Source organism: Contarinia nasturtii, unplaced genomic scaffold, assembly GCF_009176525.2.
Source record: "Contarinia nasturtii isolate CC-2019 unplaced genomic scaffold, AAFC_CNas_1.1 Cnas_scaffold_533, whole genome shotgun sequence".
Classification (NCBI taxonomy): domain Eukaryota; kingdom Metazoa; phylum Arthropoda; class Insecta; order Diptera; family Cecidomyiidae; genus Contarinia; species Contarinia nasturtii.
The window spans coordinates 2,291,468-2,307,137 of NW_022197885.1; the positions used below are offsets into that span (position 1 = coordinate 2,291,468).

At 35.8% G+C, this 15,670-nt stretch overlaps 1 protein-coding gene across 2 annotated transcripts in view; it reads right to left on the minus strand.

The window, feature by feature from the left end:
- The window catches only part of LOC116339854 (myb-like protein X), a 55,177-nt gene extending 40,072 nt beyond the window's left edge, over positions 1–15,105 (minus strand). The window contains exon 1 of one of the 2 annotated variants that reach the window (XM_031765922.1): positions 14,960–15,105. The gene's annotated coding sequence lies outside the window, so the exon portion shown is untranslated. Of the gene's footprint in view, positions 1–12,856 lie in introns of both variants that reach the window. The other variant, XM_031765921.1, reaches the window with a different exon arrangement.
- Between the last annotated feature and the right edge of the window lie 565 nt (positions 15,106–15,670).

A 15,670-nucleotide genomic window follows, 5' to 3' on the forward strand; every position in this document is an offset into this window, starting at 1 on the left:
AGATTTGCGCGCGCATTTGGAAGAAAATCACCGAAGAATGAACAAATGAAAGAAAAAAAAGACTTTCAACCGAACATGCAATCGATTTATTTATGCCGTTTGTTGCCACATTGTCTATACGTTTCGTGTGCGATCCATTTTTGTATATTTCTATGGCCACAATCTATTCAATTTTTCAGCTGATGCGGAAAAAACATTCAAAACGCGATAAAATTATGGCGCGCACACACATACACATAAATGCAAATGCAATTTGTTCGCATTTTCGACGACGGCCGGGATTCAATTCGAGGGAATGAAGAAATAGAAAAAAAACGACTGTACACGTACGTGTGTGTGTGTGTGTGCGCGCACCAACGCGTGTGTACCAAATGCGATCTATTACGATTTGTCGATGTCGATTTATAATGAAAAACTATCAATTTGTGCATGGCACGTGGGCATACTCTGTGTTCAATTCCATAAATGATGAAATTCCGATGCAGATGTGAATAAACGCGCCATTTTACAAGCTCGCTAACGCTTACATGGCGATTTGTTGTGTTATTTTTTTCAATGATCTTTACATCAAATTAGAAATGCATTGCAGTCCAAACTGACTTTCAAAAAAAAAAAAAAATTATCAACAGTTTTTTTTACTGTATAGTTTACAACTCGGTTTTGTTCCGGTCTTTTGTTTTCGGAACTTTTTAATCACGGAACCACAAACAACACAGTGACAGTCATAACATATTTAACCAAATGTTGTGGAAGAAAAATGCTATGAAAATTATGATATCCGTCATAATCGTAATAATCATATAATATAAAGAGAGAAAAAAGCGCACGAAAACAGTCACATTGAGGTGAAGAAAGACAAAAAAAGCTGGCTATAAAAAAGACAATTAAATGTATAAATTAATTACTACAATTTCACAATTCATGCAGCTAATTGCAAGTGTCTCTGTATATCATAATCAAGTGAACTGGAGCTGTGCTGCGTTTTTTTCTCTCTATCATTTCATTCTCACTCTCGTTGGGCTTACCATTGTGATTTATTACAGCAGTTAATTCAATTATTACACAAGATATGGTTCACATGTATTGCGACTGAGATGCAAATCAAGCGTTTTCTTACTAAATCGTTGGCTCATGCGAATTGCACCGACTTATTCATCGACGCAATGCGAAAAAATGGTGTGATCATATTTTTTTGGCGCATTGAATTTCGCTACATTTTTCCCATAATACATACATGACAATACTTGCACTACGCGTCTCTTTTTCTTTCTTTGTGCGTTTTTTTTGTATTGATACGCATCAGGATGAATAGATGGGAATCTACCGCCTTTGAATTACGCAATCAACGCAATAAAACCACTAATTACAAATCAAGTTGTATTTCTTTTCACTTGGAATCACATTTTAATTGAAATAAAGAAATCATTGCTTCCTATGATGTGAGCGATATGGTGGAGCAATTATTTAATTGCCACCTTTTCCACCCTATATGATGCTACCTGCCGCCACAAATAATTAACGTTACTTAATTATTTTCCTTAGAAGTGTGCATAGTGGGCTGTTTTCGAGGTAGCCAATCAATGACCTTTGCTGTGCGCGCATGATCACACGGCAAACACACACTGGAAATAACAATTTACCGAAATGAATTGCACCCGTACGGCCAGAGCACACTACTGATAAGATGAAATTTTTAATAACAGTCATGATCACAAATTATACTATTTACTATACGTATCGTTCATAGCCACCAAATTCAATCACATATGCGCACAATCTCTGATCGAGCTGCGATAGCTTTGTGCCGTGTAGTTTTTTTTTATTTCAACCGCATCTTCCGATGCATATGGTGTTTTCCAGTTGTAATGTGCATGAGATTAAATTTTATAGGTTCTTTGTATTCAGATACGAAACAGATAATAATCATTTTAAAATGTGCACTTAACTTAAATACAAGGTAATTGTGCACCGCCACACAAAGACAGGCATACACACGCAAACAGATCTCGGTCGTTTATATTTGGCATAGGTGATTTTTTTCACTCTGAAATCTATGACTTTTGATTTTTTTTGTGTGTTTCGTTTCAAGTTTTGTCTTCATCGGTTACACGCGGTTGCGACCGCTGTTTTTGCCTCTCTCTATTCGAGCTAGATCGTGAATTGGAATGCAAATTTCATGACAAAAGAGGCAACAGGACTGTTAAATTGCAATGAACGGCAAATATGATACGTTGGCAAGGTAAAGTGAAGTGAGTTTACTGTAATTTGATGTGAATTTATGAGCGATGCAATGATATTTGCCGCAAATTGAAAAAAAAACGAGTACAAAAAAATGAATGATCGAAACAGTTGAAGTGCATGCGAATAAGAGGTTTGAATGAGTAAAAAAAATCTGTATGATGCAGTGGGCGCTAATCACGAATTCCAAATTCATGCCAATGACACACGAATGCTTGTACACATTGATCTTTGTACTGCGGTTTTTTGGTCTGAAATATCATACAATGACGAGCATTAACCCTTGTTTTTTATTAAATGACATTTTTTTCTCTGTCGATTACCCCGCGGTTTGTTCGCTTGTATTATAATATCTTCATTTAATGTCGATCCAAATCGACATGCAGTCATAGCAATTTGAAGAAAAAATGGCGATTGGCTCCCATGTATTAGTTGATTAGGCCGTGACTTTCACTCCATTTTCTCAGCAAATATTTTGAAAGCCTCACCAAGAAAATTAAAACCCTTTAATTGCCACAATTCTTAAAGTAAAAGTTGTAAAAACGTCACTTACAAGCCATCAAAATGGTTACCGCAAATGGTTTTCAATGTGGCACTGTTTTAAGAAAACTGTTTTACGTGACAACGAGAAGAGTTGATTTCTCTCGAAAAATTCTTCAAATGTTAAAAACACACACACATACACACCAGCAAGAATGCAATTAACGCATTTTGAACAAGTTTTGATTGATTTTCCTTTAATCGCTATCGTAATCAGCACCACATTCTGTTCGGCTACCAGTTAATCGATAAAAAATGATGTTACACCGAAATGATAGCAGAATAACGCTGTATGGAATGAAGCACATTCGTGATTGTAATATGTAGAAAAATGAACGAGGCGAGCGGCTATCAAAATTCTATCGGTAACTTTCTTTCTTTAAAAAAAATGGCTTTGATCATCAACATTCGTGATCGTGGTGAGTCGCATTTCATAAACTAGGAAAACAGGTATCTTTCTCTCGTTCGCTCTTTCATTCTGCCAACCAATTGATATGAATGTAAATAATAATAGTATCGATAGAACTGGTTAACATGTTATATTCCATTGGGTAAAAGTCGTTGTATTTTCTTGTATTCGATGCGATTTAAACTCACATTAAAATTTGTAATACAAAATATTAAACAATATCATCAATATATCAGACAAACTGTCCACTTTAACGCTTCTTCTTTTCTATCTCTTTCTCTTTCTCTTTCTCTGCCTCCTCTTCAACGCTATTTTATGCGCTCGATAAAAATCGAAATTCATGAGACAGGCTGAATGATGAAGCAAAGCAAAAGAATGCTATTTCCTTGTTTGAATGTTTAGCTGTGAATACACGGTGTTTATACACACATAGCTACTATACCTCGATTAAAAGCAATTCCAAGATGAACATTTCTTCTTCTTTTTCGTTTTCTTCATTTTTACACGCTTGTTCACCGAATGTCAAGTTGTTTCAAGCATTTCTGTATATTTATTTGGTAAATGACAAAATACCGCTGTTACTTTTGTTGATGATGATCGAACATGCGGATGCCAGTGCGCGCTTCAATTTTACTAAATAAATTCTAGCTCATCACATAAGTGGAGAGAGAGTAGCATAATGTGTAAATATATAATAATTTAAGAGAAAAACAAAAAAAAGCTAAAGCATGACTGTAAACTGTCATAAAAAAAGAGTCAAGTGCCGCTCGGAACAACATCAAATGACATTGTTGTTTGCGCTAGTCATTAACCTTATGCGCTTTAGCCAGATTCTCAAACAAAACGCCAGCAGCTCACGATGCCGGCACACAGAAATTCTAACAACAATCGATATTCTTCATCTTAATTTTTCTCATTCTTTCAATCACTTCGTCTCTCATTGTTTCTTTTTTTTCAAGTTCTCGTCAGACTTTGCATACTGACTGATACATAGTCAAACGAATTTGTGTGTCTTTTTTTCTTTTTCGGTTGCCTTTTGTGGCCTCTGTTCTGTCGACATATTTTTTTGTTGTCATTCTCTCTTAATTTGCGCGAATGCTTTTCGATTTTATCTGTTTGGCGTTTTGTGTAATCGCGCTGACGAGTTTCTCACAGACTCGACACACATTCATGCGTATACATATAACTATCCGCTACGATTTACCTTTCAAATTCTCAATTCTCTGTTTGTTTTTATTTATTTTTTTCTCATCCATCTTCTGGCTCTATTTTTCTCCCTCTCTTTCGGTTTTTCACGCAATTTGTACACATTAAGCGCGAACGTACAATATCGTAAACGTATGCGTGTGTATTTAAGTTTATCATAATTATTTTTTTTATGTTGCCCATTTTATCCATTAGATTTACTGAAATTAATTCAAAATTAAAATCCGTCTCTTTCATGTCAATGCTGTGTGAAGATTGCGTTGATGTTTGATAAGTAGCTTTTTGATTGATCCAATGATCGTGTTCAATGACTTTGTATGAAAACTGGAATGCGGCTTTTTATTATGTGCGACCGTAATTTTAATCCACAATACGAAATGAACGGGACATTTTTAATATTTGCGATGTCAATCTAATAGACGCGATTTACATTCGAAAACAGTTTGACAACGCGTCGAAGATAACCAATTAGCAAAATTATTTATTTCACCAAAAATGAATGCCTCTTTTCAAATGTGTTTCGTTCTCTTAATGAGAATTTATTTCAGTTCGGTCGGGCATGAGAAATAAATGTTCAAAATATCCCAAAAATAGTCATAAAAGCGCGAGATTCAAATGATGATTTTCATATAAATGACGCTATTGAAAGCGCCACAATGGCCAAATAAATAGCAATCACATGGTAAAATTGTTGATTTATATAGAAACGAAGTAACGTATTTCGTCAGCGGTGAGTGAAAAAAAGAGTTCGCTTGGTCAAATCTCGATCAATTGCCCATTTTTGTTCGATTTAATTGCCTGTTGATTGGCGATCGTTTGATTGAAATCTTGCGGCGAATAAAAATGCGAACCAACATATTTGTTACGTGATTCAAAATAATCAAACTAGTTTAGCTTTTTTTTTCAAAAGTCATTGATCTAATTGAGATATCGTTATATTAAATTGAAAAATTGTATTGAGTACCATATTGCGACGCCGTCATATGGTGAGACGGTGAGTGCCTTGCATGTGCTTCATGTATTGTGTAACATAAAATAATTTGTGCGTTTCAATTAATTAAGATTTGGCGATTTTTCACATCGATGCTGGTAAATCTCGAATAGATCAATTGAAAAAAAATTATCTTCCAAAAGGAAAATAAACAAAATTGGTCTCTCAAAACCTCAACTAATTACACATCGTGCAAAGAAAATATTGGCATGTTGCACACACTGAAGACAAGCCAATATTTTGCAAATAAATTAAATAATTTTTCTTGTTTCACATCGATAAGTGATCATTATCGTTTCGTGTTTGTAAAATTGCTAGTTGCCATATCGAAATTGAAATGCATGTACCTTTTGATAAATATAACAATCGCACATATTGACTTGGCATCTAACGATCGCATTTTCTGTCTTCTTTTACTTTCGTTAAATCCGATAGAGCGATTTTGTATTGTGATCGCGCGCAAGCCACCGATCTCAAATCAAATCATCATTATTGGCAACAACGAAATCCAAAGATTTATTTGGACTTTTTCTTTTTTTTTCTTTGTGATTTTAGTTTTCGTTTTGTTTGATTGTCAGAATAAAACTTTTACTTATTTCACAGTTTCGTGTACTTCGTCTTTAGCCGGATAATTTATGATAGTCAACGCGTACCTTGTACAGCATTTATTGGAAATAACTCACGAGTTGAGGAAGGGAGAGAGAGCGAGCGAGTAAGAACGAAAGAAAAAAAATGCGCCTATTATATGTATGGAATTGAATGGATTTTACACAGAAAGCGATTGCTTCTCACTTTTTTCTCTCCTTTTCATTGGCATTTGTTTTCTGTTTTCACTGTGTTGCGAATGAGAGTTTGTAACGGTTCCATTTTCGTTCGTGTCGATCACAGAAAGTGCTTATGCCAAAGCATTTATGCTTTTGTCCATGTCCCGGTTGCCTTTTTTTCGTGATGCAATTGTTCATACACCGATTCTCTTTTTTTTATATCTCTCGCGCGCGCTTCTCTCTTCCGAAAGAAAGAGAGAATGAGAAGCAAAAGCGATCGTTTGGTGCAATATTTTAGGTATTTTGTGTTTGGCAGCGCCAAAAACCAATTCCAAAAGACAGTTTTATGTGTGGAAACAACATTCAATGTTGTTGGTTTTTATTCATCGCGTCTCGAATTTTATGTTTGTTTCAAATCGTTCTTTATTATTTATTTATTTTTGATTTTGTTTTATGGAGGCGAACGCGCGAATATTTATTACTTTAAAGTATACATTCAATATTTCTGTTTTTATTTCGTATATGTGTGTGTGTGTTTTATTATTGTGTTTTGTCGACACACTTTAGTCAAACACGATTGGATGTGCAATTATAAGTGTTGCCTTTTTATTTCGTCTTCGTTCGATTTCTGATCGAAAGTGGCAGAGAGAGCAAGAAATACTCGAAGAATTAAATCACACATATGAAATACGTTTTTCAGTTTTTTTTAAAAACGCAACCACAATGAAAACCGAAAACTGAAGAAAAAAAATTAACCAAATTACTTTAACTCAAAATATGAATGCAAGAAAAATGTGTGTATATGTTTGTTTGTGGTTTGTTTTGACGATCAAATCGCAATCGACGTTTGGAAAAAGTACATATCGTTCATAATTTGATTGTGCTTTTGGCACAAACCGGGAAGCCAAATAACATTGTATATTCATATTGCATGTGCATGTGCATTTGCTTTCTGCCTCTCTCTCTCTCTCTCTCTCTCTTTTTCATCTTGGCTCATCTCTCTCACTTCGGCTCAAACCCCGTAGCAGAGAGTCGTTCAACTCTCGAAGCGAAACGTCGATTTCAATTTTCCTTTTGTTTTTCACTTCGTGGATTCCGTTCACATATTGCACAGTCTAACTCTGGAGTTTGAAGCTGGAATCTGCGTTTCTGTTTTTTTTTTTCAGTTCAATATTTCACTCAATCGACTTTGGTCCATTCGACAAACACTGTTATTTTCATTTGTTACGATTTAATGTTATGATTGCTTTTAGGACTGTTTATCGTTATTGGTTTATTGGCATTTGTTATTCCGAAACAAACCCATATGAACTTTCCATCGATAACAACAACGGCTGCGACGACGACGACGACGACGACGACAACAACAACAACGACGACGCATTGAGCTAAATTGAAATGGACATGCAGGCCGACATTAAAGCAAAATGAAGAATATTTTTTGAGTGTCTCTCTCTCTCTCTCTTTCTCTTAATTTCAATGCAATGTGATATAATATATTTTTCGTGGCGAGATCAACATTTTATTGCATTTTATCTGTAGCCGAAGTTGGCATGAAACAGGCCTCAAAGAACAAATGCATTTCTTGCAATTGGTTGATTACACAATAACCGCAATGATAATATCGTATCAAACGATATCTCTCGCATGCTGCATATATGTAATAAATAAAATTTCCTCAAAGCAAAAACTCCTTTTGTGGTTCATCTGCAGGCATTTTCTCTCGCTTCTCGTGTGTGATTGTCTGCGAGCGTATGTGTATGTGATGTATATGTATTTGTAAGTGTTCGGGCACCCAGATTATTGCCAACCAAAAACATGCAAGCTCAATTATCTTTCTTTTTCTCTTTGTCTGCTCCGTAGCCAACAGTCATTCTCATGTTTGAAGTGAAATTGGTCGATGCCATTTTATATTTTCGATCTCGCATCTCGCTAGTGTTGCGTTATTTTTTTGCATTTGTCTGTTCTGGTGTTTCGAAGAGCCGGAATTCAAATCATTGGCGCGCGAGGAGCATTGAGAAAGTGTATACGTATATGTTTGTGTCATACTGCATAAAAGTATGCATATTTTGATACGACAAAGACAAAAAACAACGCACACACACACACGCAAAACTTCAAATCTCTGCCACTCTACTTATTCTGGATAAAATTAAACGGAATATGTTTCGAGCGAAAACCCGAAAAACGACACACACGAATAAAACATACCAGCCAACAAGAGAGTAAAAAAAATAAGCAACGATGCCAAGCAAAACAGAACAAAATGCAAAGAGAACTATAAATAACATTGAGTCAGCTTGTGCGTTTTTTTCCCTTTATTTTTGTTTGCAGTGAAAAAAAAGTGTGTGCGACGCGAGTTGAGAAACCTCTTTCTCGGCGTGGAAAAGACGACAACACCAACAGCAGCAACAACAACATCGCGAGCGCCAAGCAAACCATCAAAACCGCTGTTTTTAATGTTCTCGACGATCGACGATTTGTACAACGCATGTTATTCACTCCGAGACCATCAGAAAGTGTAATAAATACTTGGGCAACATTCAAGAATCGTGTGTTTTTGTTGTTTGCCCATGCCAATGGCCAGAGCTCGAACGTACTCATCGCGGTAAGAATATTCGCGCTGCATTCGAGATGAGATGAATGTTTAAGTCAATAGAGAGTGGAAGAGACACACAGAAAGAGACAGACAGAGGCAGAAAAAGCTAGCGATAAAAGCAGCATCGGCACACATGAAAATTATTCATCATTGCTTTTCATGCTGTGGCTGAGATATTGGGTGCAATTACATAAGTTATCAGCTGCCTTGCGGCTAACACGCACACACACACACACGAAATTATTTCAGCGCAAAAACAACATCACCGAAACCAAAGCAAACCACACTCTGAAATCGAACTGAATCGTCGTCAATCCATTGCCATTGCTCACGAAAAATCGGACAAGGCAATCGAGTTTTTGACTTTACACGGTCTGTGCTATGTGACTTTTCTGAAACAGTCGAATTTCATCTTTGGTATATGACCAAAAGAACTATACAGAACTCGAATAGCAATATGCATACACACACACGACCAACTAAGGTAGCTAATGTCGCAGAACAAGATTTTTTTAGAGGTTACTTCAGCGCCAATGTGTTCAATCATAAATACCTCTGAAGCTAATTAAAATCGCCGTAAAACATAGTCAATTTTGAAAGACCAATTCGTTCATTTGCTCACTCGTTCACTCATTCGATCGATTGATCGTCGGTCGCCCGCCCGTCCGTTCGCTCCTCGGTTAAATGTGTGAATTTTTGTCAACGACCAAGAGTCATGTAAATGCACCAGATCCTAAATGGCAGTTTTATGCGCATATAATGAAATGGAACGAAGATTTATGCGAATAAATCACATTCGCGCACGAGCAACAACGGCAATAAACAAAAAAAAAGCACACACACTCAGTTCGTATTTCTCTTTTAACGAATAAGCATTTAGCAGGCAACAGCAGCACCATATTTAATCATCGTTGTGGTTTGCTCGTTACACTTTTATAAATCACCAGCATTTGTGTGTGTGTTGAAATGAATTGTGGATTTACTTGGTGCCTGAATGATACCACATTTTTCATTTGATCTTATAAATTATAAGTAGTAGCTCTCATTTTTGGCTGTTGTGCATTGAGCGGAAAATCAAAACTGTATTGTTATGGGTATTTTGCTCTTCATTTGGCTGATGTTGTTGTTGTGCTGCTGCTGCGGCTGCTTCGAATCATATTCTTATTACAGCTTTGAAACTCATAGTTACGGATTATTTATTCCGTAGATACCGTAATATTCGCTTACGCGAAGACAATCAGATCACTTTTGTGACATGCAAGACTGCTCGCGCTATGCCTCTCTATTGCTGTAAACGCCATATTCAATATAATATAATATATATATATACATGAATACTACGAGCAAGACCATACGGCGTTTTAAACATACCAATTTTTTTCTGTTTATGCCAACATTTGCCTTATGTTTTCAGTTAAATGTGATCTTTTTTTCTTCTCTGTATTTGCCGCTGTGATTTCGTATACATACGAAAAAAATGATCCAAAAACGAGTGAACGAAAATGGTGTAATATCAACGAATGGATGAAATGTGTGTTTCACATAGATGAATGCAGAAATTCGACCTAGCCACAATCAAAATATTGACTTTTGTTTTGTAATTCAGCTTATTCATATATATACATAGTAGGAAAAAAACATAATTTCGCTGAACTGTAAACTGACGACGATGTAGATGACGAACGACCGAACGAGTTCAATTCGATGTGTCGCTGTATTTGTGTGTGTATATGTTGAACTAAAAATACATTTATTTTCACTAGTCTATTTGAACAATAACAAGACTGCTTCGCGATTGTTATTGAGCAATCGCATAATGTGTGGTGAATAGTAGAAAACTGGTGCGAACCTAATAGTTGTAGAAAAATCGAGCAAAAAGAAACAGAAGCAAGAAGTTGAGTTCAAGAATGAGGCCGCAAACGGAATATATAGACTGAAGTGAAAAACGCAACTTTTGCTTTTTGTTCTTTCTTCGTCTGTCTTTCTCTTTCTCTCTGCATCGAAACTACTTCTAAATCTAGCGGTCGCCATCAGTATTTTCCTCGGATGTGCAGCCTGACTTGTACGTTTTGAATGTGAAAAAGGAGGCACATTAAGGCGCATTAAACTGTTTTAAATGCTCATCATGTTCATTGCATTTAACCATTTTTAGTAGAGCGATCAATGATAACGCAATGAAGATTTGCTTTTTTTTATTGAGACCTTTAAACTGATCATGCTGAATTTTGTTGTTGCTCTTTTAACAACAGACTCTGACCCAAAACGGATAACTCAAATATGGCGACGACCTAAGTCTGTACGGACAAAGATCATAAAAATGGATGCGGTAGTTTGTGGCGAGTGTTTTTTTATCGATGATTTTAAAGTTCAGTGTTGAAGGTAGAGCGCGCGTGTGTGTGTGTATTCTGCATTGTAACATCATTTCGCTGTCACTTTTTTTTCTCGTTTCTCTTCGGTTTGCCTTGAAACATTAGTTGAGTCAGAATAATTTTCTCTGGATTTCTTTTTTTATTGCTTGTGTCGTGCATACGAAATGTGAATCGTTTATACCTTTTTGCTCTTTGTTCGTACAGGCTACGAACTGAAGATGCACTCTATTGAAAGAGCCGTAAAACAAAACAAATCGATGCGATTGTTTTTCAGCTACCGTATTATTTTGATCTAGATATTCTGAGCCGTGTGCAAAAAAAAAAAGAATCTTCAAAGGGCGGGCGACTAGAGTGTTGTTATTCGTTTCCATTTCGATCGAGTATGAGATCGAGAATATACCTGAGAATTATGCTGTGCAAAGCCACTAGGACGATAAATGGTCAAAATGAAGAATGCAGCACATTGACCGAACTCGATTGTGAAATACAATGCGATTTGTATTCAATTTCATTGGCGTAGACACGCGAAAATAAACAACAACACACACCTCTATTTGAAAGTATAACATCTTGATTTGGTCTCTCAATGATTTTGTTTAACATTTTATTCAACTGTTGTGCTGTGCAGCGTTCTGATTGCTGTCTTTGTTATGTCTGTTGAATCATTCGTTGGGTTTTTTCTTTGCATTTCAACACATTTTCCATCAAAGGGAATCGTCGTTTGTTATATGCTTGAAATGGCCAGCGCAAAGCAAGATGTAGAAACCAAACTGAATAAATAAAAAAAGCCACGCACACACACACACACTGCTCGACCAACTGTTTATTACACTTGGAGTCACTAGAAATCCCGTTAGTGGAACGAAAATCGCATTTGCAGGATTTTCCGCGAAGAACAAAAAAAAACACAGAACTTTTGAATGGTGTTCGTTTTTGTTTCGGGTTATTTTTTCCTTGTTGTTATCGAAAACACATTTTATAACGGAACCATTTTTATGTTCTGGTTGGTTGGGTTATCAAGATAAACGTACTTAAGTAAAAAAAATATGCAAACGTTGCAGTGGCATAAAAAGCGATTTATGTCGTTCGCTATGGCGACGACGACGACGGTCGAACGGCAAATCGTGTACAAATAATCGTGCCAATCGATTTAGAACAATGTTAAAAGTAGCAATAAATTGAAAAAAATATTATTCACAGCGCGCACTCACACCCATATAACAAGACAATGTGAAGACGGAGAGAGCGTAGCGCAAAAAAAGTATCGTGAAAATGACAATAAATATCGAACGAGAAGAAAATGAGAATAAAAAAAACATATTTGCTTAAACAGACGCAAAAGACCTCAATTCAAGCAAAAAAAAGCTGTATGAAATGACAAAAATGTATTTGTATCCAGATAATAATCGCGATTTTCATTAAGCTTCGATGTAGCTCAAGAAATGCATGAGCTAAGAATCGCATATGGCTTGAGATCGGAAGACAGACATTTCATCATGATAAAACCTCATTTACGGCGAACAAGAACATTTTAAAAACAATTGAAATAAATCAACTTTCATTCAATTTGCTGCATCTTTGCTGCTCTTAAGAAAACAACGATTGACATATAGTGGCAATTTGTAATCCGCAATCACTGGCCTAAGCCAGTAATTGAATTAAAAGACATTCACAATGTTTGTTTGTATTTTTTTTTAAATCAAAGCTAATAGACTGAGCGTTCCAAATCGTTCGACTTACCTTTTTTTTCTCAACTTCTAATTGGAAAGAAGCGACAGCCGGAGAAGGCGACGACGATGACGTGAACAAGCAAGGCTTATATCCAAAAAGGGGTCAAATGCACGTATAGAATTTATATCGATGTGCTCGATAGCAAGTGTTTGGTTGCACAAGTTATAGAGCTCCAGATAGTATACACACACTTACACCGATACAAACATTCGAGTTGGATACGGTCTAACACTAGATTGAAAAAGTAATCAGCATTTGGAACGTTTTGCACAGCTAAATTGTCATACACACAGTGCTATTTTATAAAAAAATATTAATAAATTTGTTAAATAAATCGTTTTCTGTTTTGGTTTTTTTTTCATTCGTCTTTCAACTGAGAGTGTAAAGATTTTCAATTAACACATTCCGTTGAAATGTTCAATAGTTCTTGGGTTGGTTGTTTTTTTTTCTATTCTCTCCCTCTAGTTCGCGTTATTATTCTTGTGGCGTATTCACAGAAAATGCCACTAAATTAGTTTTCGCTTTGTTTTGCCCGTTCTCCAAAAAGCCGTACAATTTGTATGTAAAATATGTAATTTACGAAACTGCCATTTAACGTTATTATTCGCTCGTTATTATTTCGTGTATGGTTTTATATGTTCAGGGTTTTAATTGAAGTCGACACGAAATGCACTGTGTTAAAATCCAAATTACTGTAGCACTGGTTTATTTAAACAAATTGTGTTTTAAAGAGCTCGTTGGTGCTGGCTACAGCTTGATGTTGATACGAGAATAATATGTGTGCAAGTGCAATTGCGAATGTTATGTGTTTGCATCAGAGAGCAAAACTGACAATCAATGACAGTTACGGCGACGGCGCACTCAAGAAGCACCTGAATCAGTTTTTATTTGGTTTCATTTAGCTTCAACACTTAACTAATTAAAATGCAAATGCCGTGCTATGTTCGAATTTATAATATTGGATTTTGTGCGTCGACAATGGTTCTAATGTAATGCATGCACTTAAAATTGGATGAAGTTGCTGATGGTGGTTAAACAACGATTGCAATTGTATTGGTGCAAAAATCCACAACAATAAAGTCAGACACGATTTTGTTTTTGCTCGGCCACACTCGAATAAGCGGTACAGCGAACAGAAACAGTTGAAAAAATGAATAACACAAAAAAATATGAATGCACACAATTAAAACGCAAGAGGCAAACGGCAACAACAACTTTTACAAATTCGTTGTTGTTATTTCACTGAATAAAGCATTCGTTTCGTGTTTGTGTTATTGTTTTTATTCTTCATTCACCTCACTTGCACCGAATCAATGTACTTGTACAAAAATGACTTCACTCTGGTTTGGTCGGTTGATTTTTTTTATTGTTGTTACTCACAGTCTCCGGTCGTTCTCAAATGCACTGAGAGATGTGTTTTCTTGTATGATGTGATTTTTTTTTGTTCTTTTTTCCTTGTTTCGTCTTCTATCTTCTACAGATGATGCTTCGTTTCATTGTGTGTTTTTTTTTCATTCCTCCATCCGAAGTTTGTGTAATAAGTTTTTTTTTGTTTCTTAATTTACTTCGGCACTCACTCACAAATTGAATGGGCTGGCTCTTTTTTCCGTTTCTATTAATTCAACACGGTTATTGCGTACGTACGTGCGTATATTTGGACGAACAATTCATACGCCTGGGAAAATGCACCGAGTAGAACACAATTCTGATTCACTTTTCATTCTCTGTCTATTTTTCTCTCTTTCTCTTGATGCATTCTTTTCTTTTTTCCCCTTGAATTCACCGAAAAAAAAAACACCAAGAGAAATGAATTCGAAGAAAGATGAAACCAACAAATTTTTTTTTTGCTGTTTAATGGTCTTAACTTTGCTGCTGTTGCTATGTTGTGGCGGTGTGACTCTTTTTGCTTAATAAACAACTCTCGATGATGATGATGATGATTATTTTAGCTCGAAATTTTTTTATTCTTCTTCACTTTCAATCACTTAGTCGAAAAAAAAACAGTTTTTGTTTTCTTTTATACCGGAATTTTAGCATGTGCTCATATGTATTGTAATTCTAATAAAAAAGAATAAGAAGAACTCCAATAAATGTATACGAAAGACACTTAACGATTTTTTGTTGATCACTCGGTGATCGAAAGCAATGCGATGGAAAAAATCGCCTTTTTTCTTCGGTTGCTTTATTCGGAATTTGTTAGTTGCACGATGCAACAACGGACTTCAAACTGTTCACATTGAAGGTTCTCGTTCAACTGAGAGTAAACGATGTTATGCATCATGCCGCTAGCACACGGTTTATTTTCAGTCGACTATTTTTTTGTGTGTGGTGTGTTTCTCTTCTTACTCGTTTTCTGTAACGAACGGTGTGTCGAAAGGTAGGGTCTGTATTCGTGCGTTGCTTGCGTTTGTGTATAGAGCTCAGTGCTTATTCATGTGTACAACGAGTGGAATAAGACAAGTTCCAAAACAAGTGAGTGGTCATTGTATAGAACGCTTGCTCCGCATGCTTTTCAACGTGTGTTGTTGGTTGAACAAGCATTCATGTACGCGTCGATTTCAACGCGAATAAACGCATTCCGAATGACAGCGCGGTAATTTTGTACTTTAGACTCTTGACAGAATCGTGTAGTTCGAAACGAAGCAAAACAAATCCCATGTAACATTTTATCATGATTTGAATTCGAATTTCATTTTTCAAATTAGACACATTTTCTTCGAATTATTTTTAAAGAACTTTCTGTAAAATTTTAATAAATAATTTAAATCAATGACACAATTTGAGTTTTAAAAGAATTTTTTGTTTTATTTTATATATTTTTGT